This window comes from Lepisma saccharinum, chromosome 6, assembly GCF_977018435.1.
Source record: "Lepisma saccharinum chromosome 6, izLepSacc3.1, whole genome shotgun sequence".
Classification (NCBI taxonomy): domain Eukaryota; kingdom Metazoa; phylum Arthropoda; class Insecta; order Zygentoma; family Lepismatidae; genus Lepisma; species Lepisma saccharinum.
The window spans coordinates 27,536,992-27,563,285 of NC_139234.1; the positions used below are offsets into that span (position 1 = coordinate 27,536,992).

Genomic DNA, 26,294 nt, shown 5'->3' on the forward strand with positions numbered 1-26,294 from the left:
CGCAAGGAAAAAGAAAATTGAATCAAGTTTGGATTTGAATGTGGTTCTCTCAATGTTATTTATCTTGGAAAATTTATAAACAAGCAACTGCGTGTGGACAATACTCTCGCCTTGTGTTCCAATACTGTAGATTTAAATTTGATTCCGAAACCACCAATTACTGATCTTCGAAGTTCGTCTTCAGATAGTTGGTGGGGGGGGGGAGGGGTGTCGTGATTTTATAATTTCAAGTAAAAGAGAAACAAATAATGCTGGTAGTAGAACTTTTCAAAATTCATGGCAACCACAGATTTTTGGTTAAAAGAAAAGTGGTGTTACGTAAAGTATGCAAGGAAGCTAATGATTTTTTTTTTTGCATCAAAGGGGACCCTTGTTTAATTCTTCTCTCTCTTTCAACTTGAAACATGCAACAACATCCAGTTCTCATGAAACCTCACAGTGTTTTGCAAAGAATACTCTTGCCTAGTATTTGGAAGGAAAGGTTTAGATTTCTGATATTTTTTTGTGAACTTATAACTCGTGTGTTTGAGCCTGAATAATGTTTTTCAAAAGTCTGGCAGCACTATTCCTTATTACGTTTACCTTGTAGTATGTATCTAGCCTTTCCCTATATATATATTAGTCTCACTGTTGTAGAATCTTGGACTCGAGCACACTCTCTTCCGCTCAATTACATCACCTGTTAGGAGTGCATAGTTGCAGATAGCGATAATCAGTTCCCCAAAGTCAATAACTTATATATATATATATTACAAAGTGATTATGATCAGTGTGGTATTTGAATAAATCCAAGGTCTGTGTGTGGAGGCGAGATTCCAGTATCTTCTTCTAAATTATTTATAAAAACCTTTTCTAAAGCATGCCTCGTCCAACATAGGGTACCTACCATCTGCTAGGGGGAGAGGTGGTAGTTGTGGATACTTATGTAATGTTTCATTTTTCTTTGCTTGAGAACATTAACAATTTGAGGGATAATATTTGGTGATCTCGTATAAAATTCCTATACTGATCATTATTTGCCATTTTCCTATGCCAATCTTTTATCTTACCATGGACCCCCTATAAATATCACGTTGTTGCGCACTCCCCTCAAGACTTAACTCAATATGTGAAGACTTCAACGTTCATTTTTTTTTTTTCAAGGTTTTTATTCTAATAATTATAAGAATAATAATACTAGACAGTGACTGCCGAATTTCACTTACCAAGTCTCGTTACATGCGTTGCGTTTGGTTTTTATGATCACTGACTTACTGATGATCTTTACATGCGGATTTTATACTAAGTTTTGAATGATAAATTATTTGAAATATTAGTAAAAAACTATTGACATTAACACGTTTCTACCTCCTACTTACCTTTTGTGGAATATATTTATTTTTTAAATCATCTTATTTAACAATCAGCACAGGCTCGTAGCCAGGTGGAGGGCTAAGGAGGCTGCAGTGACCCCTGAAATCCTACAAATATGTAATTTAAGTGTTATTTTTATTGTTAATAACAGAAATAAAGTTCTAACCACAGTAAAACTGCTTACATCGAAAAAGGTTTAGTATATAATAGAGGAACCAGGTTATACGTATATTTATATTCTACCATTTAATCCAAAGATTGAATGGATCCAAGCTACCAAAACTTAGTTTTCTTTGAGAGGTCACACAATATAAACTTTGAGTAAAATTTACCACTAACTGTTAAAGACCGTTTTTGAACGACTGTTTAGAAGTTAATAAGAAAATACAATAACTATGATATTCAGTACACTAACTGTACAAAATATAAGAAAATTAATGGACAATAATTGTGTTTGATATTGACTAATAGACTACGGTGGATCGAGTAGCAAATTCTCTCCATTTATGTAATATCAGTAAATTTGGATTGAAATTGGTATATTTTTAATAACTTATAATAGTTATTATTGTAAAATAATAATTATTGTCATTATTTGTACTAATAAAGTTTTATCTATGGCCTCACCCAATCTACAAATATTTCAGGCGATGCCCGTGGTGATAAGCGATTAACCCCCCCTCCCCACAAATAATATTCTGGCTATGGGCCAGACAAACTTTCACAACCAGAATAAAAATTCCTAACATTTCCTCAAAACTTCACAGATTATCTGTGAGCATAAGTTGGCACCTTGAGGGTCCACAGACCACAGAGGTAAGTCATATAGGAACTCATGTAGGCTACTAGCAAGAGATTTTTACTCTAGAGCATACATAAAGAGGAGGGGAGGGGAATTGGTGTTGTAACGATCCTCCTTTGTTCCCTTTTTCTCAAAACAAACATCTGATATATGATAAATAGTAAGTGAAACATAGCACTGATTTCTAAATAATAAATCTGTGGGTATTAGAATTGTACTTTTGTTATTTTATTCCACTTTTGGCTAATCGCTACAACGCGGACGAATGTCAAGATGAAATCGATAGACCTCCCCGATGGCGCAGTGGTAGCGTCATCGCCTTGTAATCAAGAGGTCCCAGGTTCGATACCTGGTGGAGGCACGTAGTGGTTCGGATCCCACTTCAAACTGTAGGTCCAGTCCCGATTAGCCTTACCGTGCATAAAGTGGACCTAAAACACCAATTCAATCAATAATATCGGTTGTGAAAATATAATGTATAGCGATGGTAAAAAAGTAAAGTGTCCCCCTGTGCTTTGCAGCACGCCATGAGTGGGTGTGGTGTTAGGGCCCCACGCTTTCTTGATCACGTCCGAAAGTGGGGGTGATCAGCACCCCGCCCCTAGCCGCCACTTATATACGACGCAGGGTGAGCGCCGGAGCTGCTTGTGCAGGTGGAGAAATCCCGGTTCTTCCCCACCGGGGATCGAACCCGGATCTCTCGCGTGGTAATCAGATGCCCTAACGACTGAGCTACCGCGGCATACTAGTAATGGTATATTACTATATTTAAAGCAGGTTCACGATTTCGAGAATGTTCTATTAGAGATGATACTGTGTTATCGATTACACCTATACGCTATAAAAATTGCACTGAGTATACTTTATAGTAATATCTTGTAAATTGCTCGATAAAGTAATCTAAAACTTCTTTCGCAGGACAATTTTATTTTAGGAAGTAAATTTTGCCCTTGACATAAAATCCATGCAATTTTTGTTGTAATTGGGGTAAAAAAAATATATATACCACAAGCAGAGGGAGTGAATTCTTTGCAGAAGGTAGCAAATAATATTCTCATCCTGGCGATAAAAATTTATAGCTAGGTTCTCCATATGACATATGAAAACTATCATTTAATCAGTCACATGGACAAGCCAGTTTTAGTTAACAACAGACCACTACAGCACGAAAAGCTGGTGTCATACTATATATGTGCCCGTCCAGTTTGAATTTCCTACCTCCTCATTACTTTGCATAACAAATTTTGATAAATATTCGATTTATGAGTTTTTGAAATCTTATTCTTGACAGTTCCAATGAACTTAACTAATGAATCAATGCTGCTTTCTGTGTTTCGCAAATTTGATAAAAAATAAATATATGTAAATAACAACTATTTAACTATTGAGTGCCTCCCGATGGCGTAGTGGTAGCGTCGTCGGCTTGTAATCAAGAGGTCCCGGGTCCGATACCGGGTGGAGGCACATAGTGGTTCGGATCCTACTTTAAACTGTAGGTTCAGTTCCGATTAGCCTTAATATGCATAAAGTGAACTTAAAACACCAACTCAATCAATCAATCAAACAAACAGGCTATTGAATTAATCAATATAAATCAATTAATGCGTATTTGGGGGAGGGGTGCAAAGGCAAAGGCATCCAGAAGTCAACGTTGCTTCCACGTAGTACAACCCAGTAACTGCAACATTGCAGGGCCACGAGTCTGCGTAGGCAGGAAAAAATTGGGGGGGGGGGTTCACTTATAATTGTTCCCATTAGCGTCGCCAGAAAATGGAATAATAGCAATAATAACAATAAGTTATTTTATAATAATAATTAAAATTTAATAATAATAATAACTTGGGAATAAATTAGTTTATGATTATTATTATTATTAATAATAATAATAATATTGCTGTCATTATATCCTTGAGGAGACTTTTCTACTCGATCCATCAGACGAGTGAATATGCAGCTCAACAGTTTTCAATTTTTTTTTCATTTCATACAGTGTGTACTGAAATGCACAGATTTTAGACACCTTCAAGAAAAAGCTTTAAAATTTAGAGGGAAATTTTAGTCATATTGCTTATGTTGTTTGACCAGTCACATAAAATTTATTTTTTGGAATTTTGAAAACTGGAACCAGTTACTTTTTGGATTAAATGGTAGAATATTATAAAAAACAACGTAACCTGGTGTTTGTATTGTAACCTCAATTTTTCAATATAACGCAGTTATTTGGTTATTCTGTTCGAATATTAACTAACTGAACTTTATTTCTGTTATTAACAATAAAACTAACAAACATTCTGCTATTTTGTAATTTTCAATAGGCTAATCGATGTATATTCCAAGGGGGGGCCAGAAAAGCGAAGTGTAATAAACTAAATTAATCAATGAAACCATTTTGTGGTAAATTATGATGAACGATTTTGAGGGGGATAGTGTCCATGGTTTGGGAGGCGATGAGCAACCCTCCACCCACCGCATCCGTCACTTCGAGCTCTGCCTAGCAAATAAATAATAGAGCGTCTTCAATGGATGCTGGAGTTTCCGTGCGTGCATATAGAGTTAAAAAAAGTTGCAAGAAGACTGCGCATGTCGACAGGTAATACACATGCGCAAGTAACTTTTAGCAGAAGACGAAGCTGCGAGTTCGTCGTCTGGACGGAAAGTGCCGTGCGCTTCTCAGTTGTCATATATTCAAGTAACGTGGCGTTATGGGTAATGTGGGAGTCCACAACATCGCTACAGGTGGCTAGACGTGTGCGCGTAGTTGTGAAGTTCGTCAAGTTGAAGTTTTCGGTGGCTAGTGTGGTCTTAAGTGCTTTGTCAGTGTATTTCAATTTGTGCATTTGTTTTCCATTTGTTCGACAACGGAACGGAAGAAAATAATATTAGTTATGAGGTACGTATTCGTGTTTTTTTCATTCATTTCATATGACGTTTTCGGTGGAAGGCAAACTTTGTTGATAGTTTCAAAGTACGAAAAGTTGATATGTTTTGTAGTTTCCGGTTTGTAACATAATCTGTTGTACACAGTAACATAGTTAAAAATTATATGATACAGTTTGGTGAATATTTTTATCATTGTGTAAAGCAGAATGCTTATTTGCTGCATGTAAATGAACAGGAAGTGAAAATGACAGGTCCTTGTTTTTCGTAACTACACCCACCGCCAAATGCGATATATTTTAAATATTCCTTATTGTGAATGCTCAGTTCTATGCTCTTTGTTATGTGTACTTTAGGAGGCGTAATCTTGAAATAGAACCGAACACTGACAAAATCATCGCGACGAATCGAAACAGGGGTGGTTTATCCATATTGTCCGAAACCGGTTCCAAACATGTTATCATCTGCAGAAAATTCTTGCAAATTTTGGAGCAACATTAACGTTCTTTTCACTTCCCCAAAATCATAATACGCTTCAATAATACTGGATAATCTCTGTATACTGGTTTTACATTCAGTACATTTAATTCTTTTTACATCATTTGTAACAGTATTAATTGTTCAATTTTAACTTGAAATTTCATTTATCTGGAAGGAATGTTATTTTAAGATTATGTGAAAAAAACTTAGTGCGAAACGAAGTATTTACATCCATCCTAAAAATATAAAATTTTCACAAGAAAAATGAAAAACTGGTTTTCTGACAAAATATTTTATGTATGTTTATACTATACACCACATACGATATAACAATCATAGTAAACGACTGAAGAGAAAGGAACTCCCTTCAATCTATTTATTATTTATATTCTTATATGAATAAGAAATAAGGCAAAGTTCGACTTACCTAACCATTGTATAGAGAAACCAAAAGTTAGTCTGATTCTGTCTAATACTGTTTAGCCTAACAACCGTCACAATATTTCAAACTAATGGAATATCAAAATTAGCAAATGATGATGATAAACTCAATAACTGGGATGTAATGCATAGGATAATAAGATGACTAGTGGTAAACCACTGTAATTTTTCTCAGTTATGAGTGCTTATTTACAAGATCATTGCACATGCCTCTTTGATGCCACCTGCTTCATGTACTAGTATATATTGTAACATATAATGTCATATCCCAAGTATCATTTTATGACAGTGAGGAAAAATTTGATAAAACATCCCCATATTCTTATTTCCCACATTTCATAACATGAGTCCATATGGGAGGAAAAATAAATAAGTGCAGGGAACTTAAAACAAGTATTGATAAAGAACAGTGTTCAAAATAATAAAATTTCAGCAGCATCATATAGCGATAAACAAGTGTTAAGTCAATTCAGAAATACCCTCCCCCCAATCTTACTCATAATCATTTAAAATACCAGAAAATTGTTCAATATATATGGAAGCGTTACTCATTAAAAAGCGTGACACATTCATTTAAAATAACATATTCAAAAATTATGAAAAGTAAGTGAGTTATAGTCAGATACTTTATTCCAGATGAGGTACACAGCTCTTCAAAGTGTTGCATGCATAAACTGCAAGCAAACTGTTCTTACACTTAAAAAATTACATCTTACAAAACATTTGTTCTAGCAAATGTACATGCACCAAGATTAATATTTTATTTATATATATATTGGCAAATCATGATTTTGTTCATTACTTACACAGAGGAGTAATTGTTAATTTTGGTACTTGTAACTACTCTGCAAGTAACTCTTTACTTCTGAACACTGATAAAAACCCACTTTGGAAGGCATGTCGTGAGGAATTCAGGGAAAAAATAATGTTAGCGTTTTCGTGGTTCAGCACAATACAAATAGCAATGAAAACTATAAAATAATTTAATGTGAAATAGGTTAAGACAAGGTATGGAGAAAAATATAAAAAAATACACCAGTGTTTGAAATTAGTTTTCATACAGTGTAAAATGTAATTTTTATTGTTGCAGCTTTCTATACTATTAGGTCATGAAGTTGTGCCGTGAGGTCAAAGTCAGTTTTGAACCAGACTTTCACATTATGTTACCATTATTTTATTTGATTACATACTGTCTCTTGATATGGACATGTCTACATTGCATTATAATATGACAATTAATATAAAGTCAATAAATACATATTTTACCATAATTTATTCCACGGCCGTAGGCAGGAAAAATTTTCGGGGGGGGTTCATTTATAATTGTTCCCATGGGCGTCGCCAGAAATTTGAATAATAGAAATAATAACAATAATTGTACAATAATTATTAAAATTTCATAATAATAAAACAATTTTATTCCATAATAATACTAATAATAATTATTATTATATTATTGTTATATCCTTAAGGGGGGCTTACTCAATCCAGCAGATGAGTGAATATCCAGCACAAGTTTCTTTTTGTTTTTTTACGTTTCATACAGTGTGTACTGAAATGCACAATTATTATACTTCGTCATTAAACTTTAGACACCTTCAAGAAAGAGCTTTAAAAGTTAGATGGAAATTTTAGTCATAAAGTTTTTGTTGTTTAACTTTAAAATTACATTTTTGGAATTTTGAAAAGTGTGGAACCAGTTATTCTCTTTAAAAGCTTAGCCTGATGCATGGATTGTAACCTCAATCGCGAACGTAATGCGCTACGAAACTGGAGGTACTACGTTTGAACTCCTATCAAGGGGGATTTATTTTCGACTTTATCGGACGGGGAATTTAAAAGCTGGAAAGGGAATTTTGGTACAATCATAAGGGAATCTTCAGTCTATATTCCTTGTGATGCAGGAACAACACTGGAAAGAGGACAGCAGAAGTGAAAATGGAGGGGTCGCGGGTTGGCTACGATTCTGAGAATAAATCCTGTTTCACTCAGCTTTCAGAATTCCAAATGTATGAAAATTCTAGCTGTATCGTTTCAACATTGTCTCTTTGTATTTTTGTGATGCTTCGAAAAAAAAATTGAAAATTTGTTACAGATTTTGGTTTCTGAACTTCCATTAATCCAACATGTCAGAAGTTTCGGGGGGGGTTTGAACCCTAGAAACCCCCCCTCTAAATACGGCCATGATTTATTCTATATTGCTTGTTCTGCTGACATTCATGGTAGAGTGGTTAGCACAGCATGTTACAAATGCCAATCTGGGCATGGGTGCTCTTTGTAAGTGTCCCTTCTTCATATCATATCACTCATCCTCATCAATATTAAATAACACAAATCAAAACAAATATACTACTGGTTCCCTCGCAAGTACGGAGCAGATAGGAACAAAATTGCGATGGGCAGTTTTTGTTTATTTTCAAAGAATTCTTAGTGGTTTTGCATGAAAATGAACACATTACTTAATGATGCAATGAATGTCATTATATATTATAACCCATGATTTAGGTAGTAAAAAAAGTCAAAATATTAAATACAGAATAGTTTATAAGCATACATGTATCCTTTATGTTTTTTCTTGAACTTTCATTCACACATACATACATACATACATGTATATAATATAGGCAAAAAGTAACTTTCTGACTTTTGTTAGATACATGCATTATAAATTACAAATAGCACAAAATGAAATATTTGGAGATATATATATATAGTGATAGCATGCCCGATAGGATGGTATGACTGTATATGCATGGCATTGGGATGAATTTTCATTAATAGCACACGACTTTTGGCTTGCACCAGTGATGTTTTTTTTTTTTTTTGAAGATTCTTGTGCTTTCAGGAAACCAGTAAGTATTCCAAGTTTTGAAATATTTCATCTTAGATGAAAATGAATCTTTGTTTGGGTTGCTTTCCCTGTTGTCTGCAATAGTTTTGTGGTGCTATAAGCCTGTTCTCTATCACAGATATCTAGATGGTAATGAGAGCTTGACCTTGAAGTTGCATAGTATTTATCTCCTGGTATTAGGATAAAGAAATCAAAATTATGTAAATGGGCAGGCTATGTTCTGCTAAAAGTGTAACTCGGAAAGATAGGATGTTGTTATAAAGTGGTGTACAGATCGAGTACACAGTAAATTATTTGGAACCATAGTCTGCAATGTCCACCCTCAAAACTACACAGCAATACAGGCTGCGCTCAACGCTGAAGTCTCTTCAATTAGGAGGGCGACAAAAGTCTGCCCATAGGTGCTAACTTTTAAACAGTAGGTGAACACAGACTCCTTGCTTGCTGGGTGTAAAGAAGGATTACACAAGGTTTATTTATTTATTATAAGCACAACATAAGAATGTCCGTTAGCGCACATGTTTTAACCCACACACCTTCTGGTCTCTAAGAGAAAAGGGGGCAGGGAACATCCAATTTGTTCCTCGCAATGAGGCGCCAGGGGGAGTATGGGAACCTAATTTTATTTAGTACCTTGGTCGCTGATGACGTCACGGGTTCCCCTGTAAAGGAAAGTAGGAAGCACATGGTACCTCCAACCTCAGCTGGGAACTGGCTGAAGAGCGACAATCCCTGGTCACTAACCGGTTTGAAGCTTCCGACAAGCAGACCCTAATCAGGGAACAAAGGTTGCCGCGACACCCCCGGCTTTAGCTGGGAATTCGCAAGCCAACCAGTGTACAACTAGCTGTACAGGGACGGCAGGTTGGGAGAGAGGGTCCTGGTACTCCCAGTCAAGCCGGGCAGCTGGAGCCTGAGTACCTATCAGCCGAGGCGATTGGACCAGGTAGGTAGGTTGCTGCTAGGCTCTCCTTGTTCACCTGGAAGGCCAGGTTTCCCTGGATGTTTGCCAGTTAACATCAGGGAGCCAACTGAGCTCTCGGCCTCCCTGCGCTGGCTTTATACAAGCGGTGGCGCATCGGCGGCGAAAATCCTAACTAAGAGTACGCGTTGCCAACTCACTTTTCGTTCACATGACCTCTGCACTGAGAATTATCATGTTTTTATACCGAAAAATCACTAGATGCACGTGCGAACATAAACGACAACTGTGTGCATTAAGACAATACTATTAATAACGAGTCGCGCAGGACTCTGCATTACTAAGCAGTGGATATAACAATGTAAGTGACAATTATTAACGTTTAAATAACAAGTTGAATTTAAAACTCAAAGCGTATGCCTCGCAGGGACATTCCGCTCAACTCTTTCAACTAAGATAAATACTCGGAACGCAAATGTTAATTTAAGAGGAATATTGCGACCACACAGGGTCTATTAATAAGTGAGTGGCGACCACGCAGGGTCGTTATAAGTACTCTTACTCTGTTAGTGTCGAGTCCTGATGCTCTTCTGAAATAAAGTATCTTGTTACGTTAGTTTTTGATCCCATCAATTTTTTGTCAACATGATTTATTTGGGACACTGCCCTTTTAATTACTTAATGCTTGGTTCTGAAATTCGATGTAGAATTTTTAAAATAGTTTTTTCTAATTATTTATTTAATTATGTTTTATCGCTTCTATAAGAAGGCCACAGGGGTCTAACAGCAGCTGAGCCTCCCCCATTGACAATATGTGTGTGTCTGTAAGCCTGTGTATGTACAATTTTAGTTAGAACCAGTGCTCGAAGTAAAGAGGATGGTATCCCCCAGGTATCAAAATTTTCGCAAAGCATCTTCCTAGCTATCTTACTGTCAATATGGTAAGCCATTGGAGCCAATGTAGTCCTAAAACTTGACGAAACATTCCCCCAGCTAGTTCGAGGGTCACTATTTATATTTTGAGCCTAACAATGAAAAAAACAGGAATTTGGCATTGAAAACTGCTTTATTGTTTTTCGAAGTATTCTCCTTTATGGTCAGTACACTTTTGCATTCGTTCGAACCATTTGTCAAAGCAGTTTTTCCAATCTTCTTGAGATACCTCCATAATATGGTTTTTGAACGCATCAACGGCGTCTTCCGCCGACGAAAATCGTTGTCCACGCAATTTATTCTTGACATTCGGGAACAAGAAGAAGTCAAATCAGGACTGTACGGCGGATGACCCATCAATTCGATTTTTTGACTGTTCATAAAGTTGGTTGTTAGACGAGATGTGTGACAGCTGGCATTGTCTTGATGAAGAATGATCCGACGGCGTTTGTTTGTTTTCCGTATTTGACCGAAGACCTCTGGCAAACAAATTGTTGTGTACCATTCAGAGTTGACCGTTCTACGTTCCTCTAAAGGCACAGTTGCCACATGACCAGTTTTCCCGAAAAAACAGGCGACCATTTGTTTCGATGTGCTTCGAGCGCGAACAACTTTTGTTGGATTGGGTTCATCTTGAAACACCCATACAGTCGACTGCTGTTTACGTTCCGGCTCATATGCATATATCCATTATTCGTCACCTGTTACAATCTTATATACGTCTTTTGAAGCACCACGATTGTATTTATTGAGCATTTGAGTCTTTTTGAGTTTTTGTCAAATTGTGTGGGATCCAACGAGAACATACCTTTCTCACAGCTAAATGATCATGTAATATTTTATATATGCTGGTGGAACTAATGCCTATGGTTGCCTCAATCTCACAGTATGTCACATGACGATCTTGCAGTATTAGGTTTTGCACAGCATCAATGTTTTCTTGAAAAACAACTGGTTTTGGACGACCTTCGCGAATCTCGTCGGTGAGCGAATGGCGGCCACGATTAAATTCGTTATACCAGCGTTTCACAGTGGCAAAGGATGGGCCTTCATCGCCAAATGTGGAAGTAAGTTGATCGATGCACTCTTGTCTTGATAATCCACGTCGAAAATCGCAAAAAATCATCGCACGAAAATGTTCACGAGTTAATTCCATTTTATTGTTGTCGCGCAATCTCCAAGGCAACATAAACAACACAAATGAAGCTATTGACAAAACATTTGAAGTACGTTATGGTCAATAATGCCAGACGATTCCGTGCAAACGTCAAATCGCGCCTAACTTCAATCAGTGTTGCCAAGGCTCAAAATATAAATAGTGACCCTCGTAATTTCCAGTTCAATCGCTGACCCAAGTTATGTCAGGTGGTTAGTTATTTCTTCCAGATTTTAGGTATTCTGCTTTATTCATTTTGTGGTCCCTTTTGAAAATGTTTTTCTCTTCTGTGGTGCCAGAGGCTGTAGCAGTCTCTTCCCCCACGAAGCCCCACTTCAATCCAGATCCACCAATAAGAAACGTGCTAAAGTCTGACTTGGCAAATACAAAGCAATAGCTATGCAAGTTACGCGAAAATCCGCAGAACAACAGCTGACCATTTCTTAAGATATTTTGCAATGTCCATGAATCGTGGAGTGATTTACCATGCCGAATTCAGTCCAAGTTATTAACGTGTTTGTTCTAGCAATCAAATGGCATTCAATGCACGCACAGCTCCTTGCGTTCCAGCTATTTTTTTGTTACAGAAATATGTTGTCATCAATTTTCATCGCCAACTTGAACAATGGGAATGGACATGAAGTGTTTTCTCCACCAATGAGTTAAATCAGCGGTGAAGGATGTTTGAACAATACTTACACCTTGAAGCGATGGGCTTGCAAGCTCTCCATGAGCCAATATTTGTTTTGATTTTCTCGCACGCCGTTTGGCCTCAGGCAGCTTGTCTTTTCAGCTTATTGACAACCTCTTGTAAGTGATAACCAGAATAAAGTGAATCGCTGCTTCAATATTGAGACTGTGATAAGACGTTTCTTGTAAGTTTTCCGGTGCATACCAAGTGCGAATTGGTCTGTGAGGTTCATCAGGAAATCTCAATAGTTCCACTTTTCCAGAAGCTCAGCTCTTCGATGCATGACGTTCACAGGCGGAACCAGGAATTTAGAAGGGGGCGGAGCGTACAATGTAATCTAAGTGTACAGTGAGTCTCGAGTTTTAAGCTAACTTTATGCGCAGATAGGCTGATCGGGACTGGACCTACAGTTTAAAGTGGGATCCGAACCTCCGTGTGCTTCTACCGGATCTCGAACCTGGGACTTCTTGATTACACGGCGACGACGTTACCCCTACGCTATCAGAGAGGTTTAGGTTATAATTAAGGGTATAGTGACGTCACTGCCAAATCAGGAAACAATCTATCCTACAAAGAAACGGTGGCGAATTGTCGTGAGATAAGGGATAATTTTTAGATTAGAGCCTTCCAATTGTGTATTTTTTGCGCATAACTAAGATCAGTGCTCGAAGCGAAGGGGGATACTAGGTGATGGTTTTCCCACAGTTAGCAAAATTTTCGCAGAGCATCCCCCTAGCTTCAGGTGCTGCTGACTAAAATTTAAGGATAAAATGGTTTTTTAAAAATAACCACACAGTTCAGTTGATGCACACCGTGTGCCTAAAGTCACCACCTATTTCAAAGGTTGTCTAAAAATACGATCACCCCTCCTAGACTTCTAATGCTTAACAGTTTAGAGTAAATGGCGATCCGCGGTTACACGTCCGAATCAAGGCAATATCGGTAGTTCGGAGGAGCAATTCAGAATTTATGTGTAAAAGTATGAAACTTGGTAAGCTTGTTATTTGTAGCTATTTTTTAATCGTTGCAAGCATCGGCTGAATGTTCGCCATGTTGGAAAATGGCCGTTAATAGCCGTTTTTAGGTTGTAACTTTTGAGCGGATAATCTAATTTTATTTGTTCTTTCGTTTTTTTTTTTTATTTAAAGCTTTCTTTTAAGGCCACGCCTTCTAGCCATTACATAGTTTCATCTAAGCGGCAAGAGTTCCACACAATATAACCAAGACTGAAATTATAGTGCTGCAAGTAAATTTCTCCATTCAGAAACGTTTTCCAGTGCGCAACATAGCTTTTAGATCCAAAATAAAGGAAAATGAGAATTTCGTCACTTCTCGGGACTACACTGCGCGACGGCTCCTGAAGCCATTGACGGCGCCAGAATCTAAAATCCAGTGTAGAGCTTACTATGAAGGGTGCAATGATTATCATCGAAATAACACCGTCATTTGGATAGTGGCTAAGACTGTTGTATTTGGGGGCCGGGAATTTATGTGTGTATATTGTTTTTTATGTATTAATGATATTCATTACATAAAACATAATTTATTTCATATTAAAACGTACTAGAGTAGCACAACAGGTAAAAATAATTTGGAATTTTGTTTTAAATCTTGTCACGGAACATTTGAGGGAGCTCGTGCATGTTTCAGAGGGGCCAGAGCTCCCCCGACCCATCCCTGTTTTTTATATCTTTTATAATGTGTAGTAGCTGTTTGGCGTACACTTAATAAAAGTGTGTTGATACTTTTCTGATACATTATAATAATAGCGAATAACCAAAATGTTGATAACGGAAATAGTACGAGTAATAATACAATACTCTTATAATACAAGCATGGAACAGAAAGGGCTGTGACTACTAATTGGGAATGGACTTATATCATCTTACACTTTGGACATGTGCATTACCTCCGAAAATGAAAAGCCAATCACTGTATTACAGTGTGCACCATAATAAACTTGCTTCTGTATTTGTTATCTTATTATTATTACTATTGACATGGGGATTAGTGGTGCGGACCCATTCTCGCTCCCCCCTGGCGACTCCTATGACTGAAATTGACAATGAAAGTAGCGGACCAGAACTAAAATCGACACTCAGCCCCCCCCCCCGTTTTGGTCATTCGCTATTGTAATGTATCAGAAAAGTATTAACACACTTTCATTAAATGTAGGTCAGTCAGCTACTACACATTATAAAAGATATAAAAACCAGAGACATCGCTAAGGAGGGGTGGGGGGAGCTCTGGCCCCTCTGAAACTTGCACGTGCATCCCGCGAGAGCGGGCGTTAATCCGCCACTGTCGTTCACTCGTGCATATCAAGTTGCGATTACACAATAAATACAACATGATGCAATGCTACTTGATTGGCAGGATAGCATGTAAATGAAACTATACATTGTTCACATCCAATCGCTTCTTGGGGCTTGGCCAAAGCATGTTTTAAACAAATAGACCAAAGTATTCTTCAGAGTTATTTTGCGAGGAGCAAATTGTAGCCAGTGACGTTGCTTACAAGGCATTTGTATGATTCTTGGAAGGAAAATAGCCTTGGCATTTTCAGTAGTTATTGTAATAGCGTGGCCTAAAGGTTGATCAGTGTCGGTTTTTTTTTGAGGGTGTGTGTGTGTCCAGGTGCGGGGCTCTATTTTCGGTGTCGCGAATACTGAAGTCGTGCCAAATGTTGAGATGTGTGTTGCCCTACATTGAACGTACGTGAGGATGTTACCTTTCGTCTCCTGCCATGAACACCAAAGGTAACGTGGGAAGCTGGTGTGTATGGAGAAGGGAGGGGAGTGACGCCAGAGAGGATAATATGTGTAAGGCATCCCTCCACATCATTAATGTCGGGAAGGAAGGGGTTCGAACCGATCTGTCGCTCCCCCCTGGAAATGTTTATACTTTATTTCAAGTTGCACAAAACCAAACCAAATTGTTGCTCTTGAACAATATATTAGGGGCATTACATTGTCACGGGGCACGCGCTACATTTTTGACATTGAAGTAACTATTCTGCTGATAGTTAAGAAACATTTTTTTTACAGTTTCTGTGCAATGAATTATGAAACTTTACATTGTTGATTAAACATAACTACCCTTAAAATACTTTCGCATATTTATAGCTGTTGGTGAATAATTTTTGTCTCTGGTGGGACAGATAAAACACTGCCTCTTTACTTGATAATTTCTGTGAATTTTCAAATTATGAAAAATAAATTATTTAAGACAGGAAGAAGTTAATTGACCTTTGAATATTTTAGTGGAGTTCATAGGGAAATGTAGCAGTTAAAGGAGATATTGTTTTTTGGTGTCACGGGTGGGAGACAATACAAAACAAAAGTAAATCAAAAAGTTAAAAATAAATTAACAGTATGTAAAATATCTTCTACCTTCTGAGTTAATTACGTATAATACTTGAATTTCTATCCAAATGGCAATTTTAGATTGTTGACTAAACAAGATAAAATGAAGTTACAGCATTTCATTTAATTTTAAAAATTGCCGGCCTTCGTGGCGGATTGGTTAGCACAGCGCGTTGGCCTGAATTTATTGTATCATCACATCACTTATACTCATCTTCGCGATTAGCCAAAAGTGGCAGAAAAGCGAAGTAAAATAAACCAAATCAATCAATCAATTAATTATAAGAATTGAGATTCAGGGCACTTTGACATGCCCCATTAGTTATTCCCAAAATTCTTCCAGTTTTTCGCCCATACACCGGGAGGCCACACTCCTCCCTTCGGTACGCCGTTCCGCCTTAGCAACAGCATCCATTGAGGAGACTAATCAGCAATTCCTCCGTTGGACGCTTCTTAGCTGAAGTTGTCTCGCTTGGAGTCTTGCCAAACTGAGAATCGATCTCCACCACTTCCTGTACTGTTCTGTTGAGATGAGAGGGAGAGAGAAAAAGAAACTTCCCGCCAAGGTTTCGGTATGCCTTTTTTTTGAAAGGCCCCGTTCAGTTTCTTTCCAAACTCCCCCGCGACAGGGATATTGAGTTATAAACTATAACTTTTAGGGGTAGAAAAACGATACGGTGGCTCAGATAAACCTTGAGCTTTTGGATAAGAATCTGCGGCGAGCGCCGATTGTTAAATCTCTGGAGGCCAGGGCGCGAACGTCATAGTTTTCTATCTTTGGAAACAATTTTCTCTGGTGCTGCAGGCGGATACAATATATATTATATACGTGTATACACACGGGTAGACAACGTAATATGTCTAAGCAACATGGAGAAGAACATGGGTTGTAGAAACAGACCCAGATTTATTTATGTTTCCTAAACTTCTGACCAAACATGGAATGCAGGACTCGAAATGTACCGGAGCGGACCGGAACGGCGTTAATCTGGAACCTTACCTTTCAGTCTAGTCAAAAATGACAATAGACCGTTCCGGATCGTTTATTTGTTTTTGCAGGCAAGCACGGAACTGCAACCAGTACACCACCTACAGTTTTTTTAAAATTGAATTTTACCTTTTCAGTGCTTTACTGTTGTCCTTTCTTTTTTGTCCCGATTAACCCAATATTAAAATTTCAAGCGTCAACAATAAATCCAATACTGGATCACGAGCAAAATAACAGTAGTGAAATATCTTTCTTTATGGAAATATGGAACTTTATTTGTTATTAACAGTAAAAAAAATGAAATAAAGTTCCACTTTTTTATAAATTGAAATGAAAGATGCACATTTCCAAGGAAGATCGACGGACCCCCCTCCCGTCCCCTATGGTTGAGATTTATATCTTCCAGTAGACTGCTAATATAATCACTGGAGCCAGAATTTTGCCCTGAGGCAACTTTCATACCGAAATGAGAAGCGACACATATAAAATTGGGAACGAACCTCCAGGAATAAATGGAACCGTTCGTACAGACTAAAAGCTGCGCCAGTTTTGCTAGTCGCTTACTTGTCACTCGGGCTGGACATTTTTTTCAATAGCGTACAGTGTCACCTTGGTTTGTTGGTCGCGCATGCGCAGTGAATGCTTTTTAACAGACTGGAGGGGCTCGTGTTGCTTGTCGCTTCGGTGTGAGACCCTCTGTATTAGCCGATACCGACGGTATCGGATTTTTTCCCACCGATACAGAAGATCGCAAACGCTACAGCTCGTGTAAACATTTGTCCTTTTTTAAAGTCGTTCTCCCTTCCTTGTGACTGATTGGGAGACCAGCACAAGAAGTTCCTAAACACTGGATCATAAACCCCCACCCTCCTGGGAAGTGGGAAGCAGATGACAAGATCAAAGGCATGGGTAAGTGAAAGCTGAACCCAAATGTGGCCATGAAGGAGGCAACTTCTGCTTAGTTAACGCCGTGGAAATAAAATAAACCAACCATTCATTGCCAATTTTTGCTTGTCTCCCGGATGGTGCAGTGGGAGCGTCGTCACCTTGTAATCAAGGGGTCCCTGGTTCGATACCCGGTGGAGTCACAAGTGGTTCGGATTCCACTTTAAACTGTAGGTCTAGTCCCGATTAACCTTACTGTGCAAAAAGTGGACTTAAAACCAATTTTTGCTTGAAAGCTCGTGGGGTTAAGATGGGTGGATGTGTTTAAACCACACGCCGCGCGAATGCGGCGGAGTTTTTGGAAAAGAGGGATGTTCAAGCGGGAAGTAGATTCAGCAATTTCTTGTACTCTTCCCTTCTATGTAAGTCTTTCATATACTCTGTCCCGGCTATCTCTGGAGCAGGCGAACGAATACAAGTCTCTGCGCAAGTAGTGACGCGAGACTGCTTCACCAATGAACACGCGAGAGGGAACTGGATTGCGTGGAGGGGGGGAAGATATTGCAGTTACCAGCCTTCGAGCAGCATGTACTGCTTCGCTCTGGCCACTACGCTATGCGTGGCCTTGCTCCAGAGATACTGGGACAGAGTATAGTTCCTGCTGGTATCAGCCAATTGAGGTTATTTATTTCGGCCTGAATTAGGTTGGGACCATACGGCTTTGAATGACAGTACTAAAGAAGATTAAGTTCAAGTTTTAAGTCCACTTTATGCACAAATAGGCTAATCGGGACTGTACCTACAGTTTAAAGTGGGATCCGAACCACTATATGCCTCCACCGGGTATCGAACCCTGGATCTATTGATTAAAAGGCGACGACGCTGCCACTACGGCATCGGGGAGACCCCTCTAAAAAAAAATTGTACACCATTACGTATAATAATGTACAGAAAATATTAATCAGGAACTTTACTTTTCATGAACTGGACATAATTTTTTTTTGCTATTCAATAAATATTCATTTTTGTTTTACTTTTTTGACATTAATTTCCTTGCCAGGACAGGTATTTTTTCACAAATATTAGCGGCCTTAACTACACGTAAGCTAGATAACTAATACGCGCTATGATATCTCTATTCTTAAGCGTCTTTTTACCTATTCATGTAATAGTACCAATAACAAGAACCATATTTTTTTGTCAAGAAACAAAGAACAAAATAGGTATTAACGTTATCTTTCCTCCGTTTCTTAGTCTGTGCTTACATACATTACTTCGTACGCATCGCAGTAATTAAGTACCAAGTAATTAATTTACATATTATTACGAGTAGACCAATATATTATATTAACGTATTAATAGAAACGCTTATTATTATATTTCTGGACTCGGACCGGCTTCCCAAATTATATTTTTAGATACTTGCCTAGTGATGTGACGAGTTAGTATGACTTGGTAACTAGCCTTTGTTACCAGGTGTAGAAGTATGAAACCGGAATTGGCCGATAGATGGTGCTAGCCGGCAGTGGAGGGCGCGGAAGGTCGCGTAAGCAGCGTCAGCTGCTGCCCGCCACTCCCGAGGACGTTATATCGGAACACAGTAACCCGAGTGTCAGACAGAGGAAGGTGTTGCACACCCGGAACATGTCGAGTTTTGTGCCTACGAACTACGATTTGCGGACAGCAGTGGTGTTCTGTTATCATTTGAAGAAAACCGCCGCAGAATCGCATCGAATGCTCGTCGAAGCTTACGGCGAACATGCTCTCGGGAAAACACAGTGTTTCGAGTGGTTCAAGAAATTCAAGTAGCGATTTTGACTTGCGAAACGAGGAACGTGGGAAACCTCCGAAAAAGTCCGAAGACAACGAATTGCAAGCTAAAACCCGGCGAAACCGTTAACGCAGATCGCTACCAACAGCAAATGATCAATTTACATCGAGCATTACGTGACAAACGGCCGGAATATGAAGCAAGGCAACACAAGGTCATCCTGCTCCATGACAACGCCTCACCACACACAGCAAAACGGGTCCGGGAAACGATCGAGGCGTTCAAATGGGAGATACTAGGGCATGCGGCGTATTCTCCCGACTTGGCTCCTTCAGATTATCATCTATTTGCCTCACTGGGACACGCTCTTGCAGAACAGCGCTTCAATTCGTATGAAGATGTACGAACATGGCTCGCGGACTGGTTCGCTTCAAAAGAAGAACGTTTTTTTTTGGCGTGGCATTCATAACCTGCCGTAAAGGTGGGAGAAATGTGTAACTAGCAATGGAGCTTACTTTGAATAAAATATTGTTTCTCAGTTGCAAACACCAGCCGTTTACTTCTTGCAAACAAATTCCGGTTTCATACTTCTGCACCTGGTATTTTATACTGGAATTGTACAATTGTCTGTATCGGCAAATGGTATCGGCTCAGCTCTATACTCTGTACCACGTGGCGTTTCGATCTGAAAGCTGCCTAAATGCGTATTGTGTTCCCGAGAACAGATTCGTAGGCTTTCAGCACGGAAATATTTGATTTACGACTGCCACTGCAATCAATATAGTAGGATTACATTGTTAAATTCACCTGTTTCGACCATTCTTATTTCGATTGTTAGAGCCTAAAATATGTAGTAAGAGGAGAGAGAAAAATAATTTTTAAAGTGTAAAAGTGAATTTATATCCTCCAGTTTTCTTCTCCCACACACAACCTCCTCCTTATGTAACATTAGTTGAAGCAAATCATATAATAAACTCCGTAATTGTGAGAACAGCATAGTTTTTAAGGTCAAGTGCATTAAGAGCTCTGCAGAGATTGCTTCTTGACAAATTCAGATAAGAAAAGAATTCAGTGTAGAATGGAGAATTTAATGATATCCGCTGTATGTATGTATGTAATGGTGTTTTTTTTTTGTTAATGCAAGAAGTTTAAAAATGTTTCTCATACAATATGAAATTACGCCCGTCGATGCTATAGAAGAAGTATTACATTTTAGTGAGAGATTTTGAATTTTAAGCCTTTTTTGAAACACAATATTAACAGATGATGCTAATGAATTATGATACGATTTTTTTATATTTAGTGTTTGTTATCGTTCCCCCCATTGTTTTACATATTTTTAGTGCTTAGAGGTCCGGATGGGTGGGAGAGGAGGGAAATTTAAATTTAAACAACAGTGCAACTGATTTTTGAGCATCCATTGGTGTTTCAATCACTGTTACTCTAATGCATTGTTACCAGACACATATCTAGAAAGATATATATTTCGGGAGGAGTCTCGAACCAAGTGTCTCAGAAATAATAATAATAGTATAAATGTTTCAATTAATACATTAATATAGTTTATAGGTCTATTCAGAATAATATGTAAATTAATTAATATTGTTGTTATTGCATGAATAGGTAAAAAGACTGTATAAGAATAGATACATAAAAGCATATTTATTATCTATCTTACGTGTAGTTAAGCTCGCTAAAATTTGCATAAAGACAACTGTCCTGACAAGGAAATTAATGTCAAATAAATAAAAAAATTAATATGTATTAAATAACAGAAAAAGGATGTTAGATCCAGTTGATGAAAAGTAATGCTCCTGATTAGTATGCATGCATAGTGTGCCGGCACCCGTGGCGGAGTGGTTAGCACATCGTGCTACGACGCCAGGGGTCTTGGGTTCGAATATCGGCCTGGGCATGGATGTTTGTGAGTGTCCATTCATCATATCATCACTCATCCCCATGTTTGCAAATTATCCAAAAGTAGCACAAAGAGCGAAGTAAATAAAGCATAAATCTTCTTTGGTATTGTCATTCAAAGCCTTGTGATACCAATCTAATCTTTGTCTTCTGTAAGTTTGTCGGAGATAATGAACCCTCGATTGTACAAGATATTCCAAATTAGCATTTTTTCTTTTACTTCCTCTTTCAGGTCTGGGTAACCAAAGCCCGTTCTTAGACTACAAATATTGATCATTCCATCCGCGATATGGTTCTCCTAAATTTATTTTTCCTTTTGGCGTGTAATTTAATAATTTTGAAGGCAAACGGCTATCTGACATCCTCAGATCATGTTGAGTCCATTTTAACTGATATTTTTGGATTTCTTCACTCCTAATTATGTTCCATAAGGTTACTCTACTTAGAAACCGCAAACATCTCATATTTACATTGTTTAATTTTAGTACTTTTTAAGTCTGACTATTATACAATTTATTTCATACTTCGGGTAAGTGTCGAAACGTCGAATGAATAAGAAAATGTCGATCATAAAAGTACGCTTTTTACATTGCTATTTTCCATTTTAACAATTCACAATTGCACATTAGGTCGTCATTTGACGCGCGTAGGGCACAAAACGAGTTGTTTATCAAGTAAACAGTGTCTCGTTGATAAAAGAGGGCTGACGTAAACAAGGACATATCTTTTAAATTTGCCGTCCGCACGCACTGGGCCAAATGCCAGTGCGGCGTTTGGAGCAAGACATGCTCAAGGATACAGACTTATTGGCTGAGAAGATGACGCAGGGTGTTCGAAAATTTCCCTGTCTCCACTGGAGAGAATACCAAGGAAGTGTTTCCTATTCTCCATCCTCTGTAAGAACGAAGTTGATGTAAAGAAATCCACATGACTTACTTTTTTTTGTTGTTAGTTCCGTTCTTTTTGTACCTATAAATATATTGGTCGTGCCTGTAGAAGTCGTAATATATATAATGAACCATAGCTTCCATATAGCAGTGGCATGGCTTAATCACAAACAAAAAAACTTATATTGTTTGAATTAACAAAATACCTTTGGTTAGGCTTTCTTTGTAACCATGAACTAATTTGCAAATTTAGACCAAATTGATTGGTTGATTTACTTTACTTCGCATTTCTACAACTTTGGATCTTAAAGATGAGGGTGAACGCTTAATAAGAAGATGGGTAAAGGGGTAATTACAAACACACATGGACACACCACTGATGTATGCAAAGGGGCCGGGGTGCTGATGGGGCTATAGCCTCCTCCAAAGTTTGAGAATATCAACATTTTCAAACAAAAGCAGTGAAGAACGGGGAAAAACCAAAGTGATAAATGCAATCTCCCTTTAAAATGACCACTGATTGCAATTTAGGAACTATGTACTAACCACCTTTACAATTCCAGCCCCTCCTGAAAAACAATCCTTTGTACGCCGGTTGACGACACAACACGATTTTCACAGAGGATTATCCTGGTATAGCAGGTCCAGTCGCTATAGCCTCGTTAGTCTGCAAGATGCAGTCCAGGGTGTACGTGTGGAAGTGAGGTTCATATTTGGGTGTCGGTCAACCATTGCGCCCCATTTGACCAAATTATTGATAACTCTGAACAAATGTTCATGATTACTAAAAGAATTTGGTTCTGGTGAACAATATTTGTTGTTTATACAAATGTCTGGTTACCGGAAACCAATTTGTATGGTTGTTCGAAGCAAACTTTTTTCTCTGTGCGTGCACTACATTTGTACTCGCAAGATTGCTGCACAGCGGAAATTCGTCAACCAATAGGTGAGAAGCCACGCCTATTTGTTTACATTAATTTCGTTCTTAACGGGTGTAAGGCAGGGGTAGAAAAAAAACTAAAACTAATTCAGGTGCCAGTCACTTACTCTCAGGAGCCAGGTTGTTGTTCTTTTTTTTTGGCAAGCCATGTATCCAAACAATAACTTTATTAATAATAATATACATTCAATACATTCGGAGGTATACGCTTTAGCCCAGGTACCTTAAAATAAACCCTGGGCGTCTTTTCCGCGAACATTTACGGATTCCTCCGTTTTTTCTTTTTTCCTTTATTGTATAATCACAACTGTTCTGGTGAACCAGAACAGGATTGGTTAACAGAATGTATATTAATAGTACTAATAATAATGATAATAATAGAACAAATAGTGAAAAGTAAAAATGATAAGGGTATATGGAGATGTAGAGACATTGTAGATGTTAGAAACTGCGAATATGAAAGAAATCACTACGTACATTGATTAGTGGTTAGGTAATAAGTAAATAAGAAATTTGGGAAAAAAAAATAATATAATAATAAGAGAAAGGATATAAATAAATACAAGTGAAAAAGAAAGAGCAAGAAATATGAGCTTAAGTACGGATATTAAAGAGAACAAGGAGAAGAGTAATGTAGCAAAATAAGATAAAAAGAAAAGAAGGGGGTAGGTTGAGGAAGGATGCTGGAGTCCAGCAATTGGAAGAGGTACTGGGAGGGGCATCAGTACTATTGAGAACTTCTGGGAGTCTCAGGATGAAATCCAGGTATACGTCAGGAATTGAGGGTATGAAGAGTGAGATGTTATATAAGTATATAGAAGGTTATAGAAGTAGTAAGGAAGAAAGGTGGTACAGAAGATAGTTCTTCATCTGTCCGTTGCCTCCTTGTTGTCGGTTGAAGTGGAGTGGTGATATTCTCCGGTAGCATTTCCTGGGGACGAGGTTCCCTCCTGTGTTTGTTCCTGTGGCGTCTGTTGTGGGGAAGGCGGCTGGAGATGTCTGAGTCTCGTGCTTCTTACTCGGATCGGCTGTTCAACTGGTTGCGGGCTTTGGTAGTGACGAAGTTGATGGAGATTTGCTTTGTATGCAGAGAGTTTGACATTAGATACCAAGTCTGCGAGGGCGTTCAGTTTATCGAAATGAGCGGAAGGGGTTAATTGGTATGTGTTACAATATGGAAGGGAATCTACACGGTCATCCGTGTAGGGACATAGGTAAAGTTTATGTTTGGGAGTGTCAGGGATGTGTGGACAAGTGGGTCAGAACCCATGCGGCCTGAGGTTGAATCTTGCAATGTTTTCGCCTTAAGGACCATGCCCTGTTAAAAAATGAATAAGTCCTCGAGTTGGTTGAAATTGTGTCGCATGGAGAGGCGCTCCTCGATATTTGGTAGAAAGGTGTGAAGTCTCCTGCCTACTGTTGCAGCATCCCATTCTGCTTGCCAGTCCTGAATGATAAATGTGTGATAAATGTCCCTAATGGTGGGGGCAAATCTCTCGAGTATCTCTGCGACTTTCCAACTAAGATAAAGCTACACATTTTGATGTATGATCTTAAAACATTGTATTTATTAATTAATACAAGATTAGATTAAAAGTAATTAATTCTTGCACCAGAGTGGTCTTCCTAAAGAAGGTCTGACTGGTAACAGCCTGAATAAAATTACGCAGTGCATTCTAATATGAGGCCAACTCTACCTTTTCGCCGCAGATTTTAAAATTCAGCTAGAAAGAAAATATAATGTCATGTTTATTATTCTCATTTAATGATACACGTAGGAATTTCCATATGCGAACTCGAAATTTTTTAAAAAATAGATTTTTTAGCATTGAATTTTAAAATTCAGCCGCCAGGTGAAAATTTTCATGGGCCATGGTGACCCGTCGACCTGTAGTTTTCTACCCCTGGTGCAAAGGGCGACATTTTGAGATGGCACCCAAATGTCAATCTCACTTCCATGTATTACACCCTGGTAACTGCTTCTTGCAGGCGAAGGAGGCTCTGGCGTCAGGACCTACAGTCTGTAGGTGTGTGTGTTGTCATTATTATGTATTTATTTATTAACGCCTTCTTTTAAATGGCGGCGTTAAGGCCGTACAAAGCCATTTCTTCCACTCAACCATACACATAAAATTACGGTATACTTTATTATATTAAACACAAAGTACATTAAGTCATTTCACATATGTTCACACACACGTGCCGAGTGCCGCATTACAGCCTCAGCTTTTAACGTCTGTAAGGATATTTTAATCCTCATAGACAGATGTTCATTATTTATTTATTAATTTGTTTTCACCTATAACAGAGCTTTGGCTCCAATTATAATAGGCTTACATAGATTAAAAAAATTACAATTCCAACAATACAAAACAAAAGAAGATAGAAAGAGAAAGCAAAACTACACTAATCATTGCGTAAAGAATACTAGCACAGATTTTATACAAAACATAAATCTAAAAATGACATTTACAGAAGTATAACAAGATACATATCGACATGCAGACGTTCATAACTATACACATGTATGTACTCATATATAAACAAATATACACACATACGGACATAATTATATTTACAAACATACCAGTGTACACAGAACATGTATAATTAATTCTTTAGGAGTTTAATTTGTTCATTATGTTCTTTGAAGGACAGACAGGAACTGCTTGAAGGGCATATTGTTACGATAAGGGGCTGGGCCCCGTTTGTGTGCAAATAACCCATGTGTTAACGTGCCCCACAAATTTAATTCAATAAATCAATCAAAACTTCGTTCTCCCAGCGGACAGAGAATAGAGTACTAAGATTTTTGGTCATTTCTGCGTAAATTTTATTGAAATGCGAATAGAAATATGTTAAATTTTTAGGTGTGGCTTGACTCGCATGCTAAAACCGGCATCATTTTTCAAATTCCTTATTTTTTTGTGTTGTCATTCTTTGTTCTGTGCGCCAATTGTTGTACAGTCACGGACACTTCTGTGAAAGTATTTGAGGTCGTCACAACCCAGAAATGCCCGTGACTGTATAAAGGC

At 38.1% G+C, this 26,294-nt stretch overlaps 1 long non-coding RNA gene across 1 annotated transcript in view; it reads left to right on the forward strand.

Annotated features, from left to right (window-relative positions):
• Window positions 1-4,842: 4,842 nt before the first annotated feature.
• The window catches only part of LOC145989282 (uncharacterized), a 53,557-nt gene continuing 32,105 nt past the window's right edge, over window positions 4,843-26,294 (forward strand). The window contains exon 1 of the long non-coding RNA XR_014441819.1: window positions 4,843-5,045. This is a non-coding gene — a long non-coding RNA (uncharacterized LOC145989282). The remainder of the gene's footprint in view (window positions 5,046-26,294) is intronic.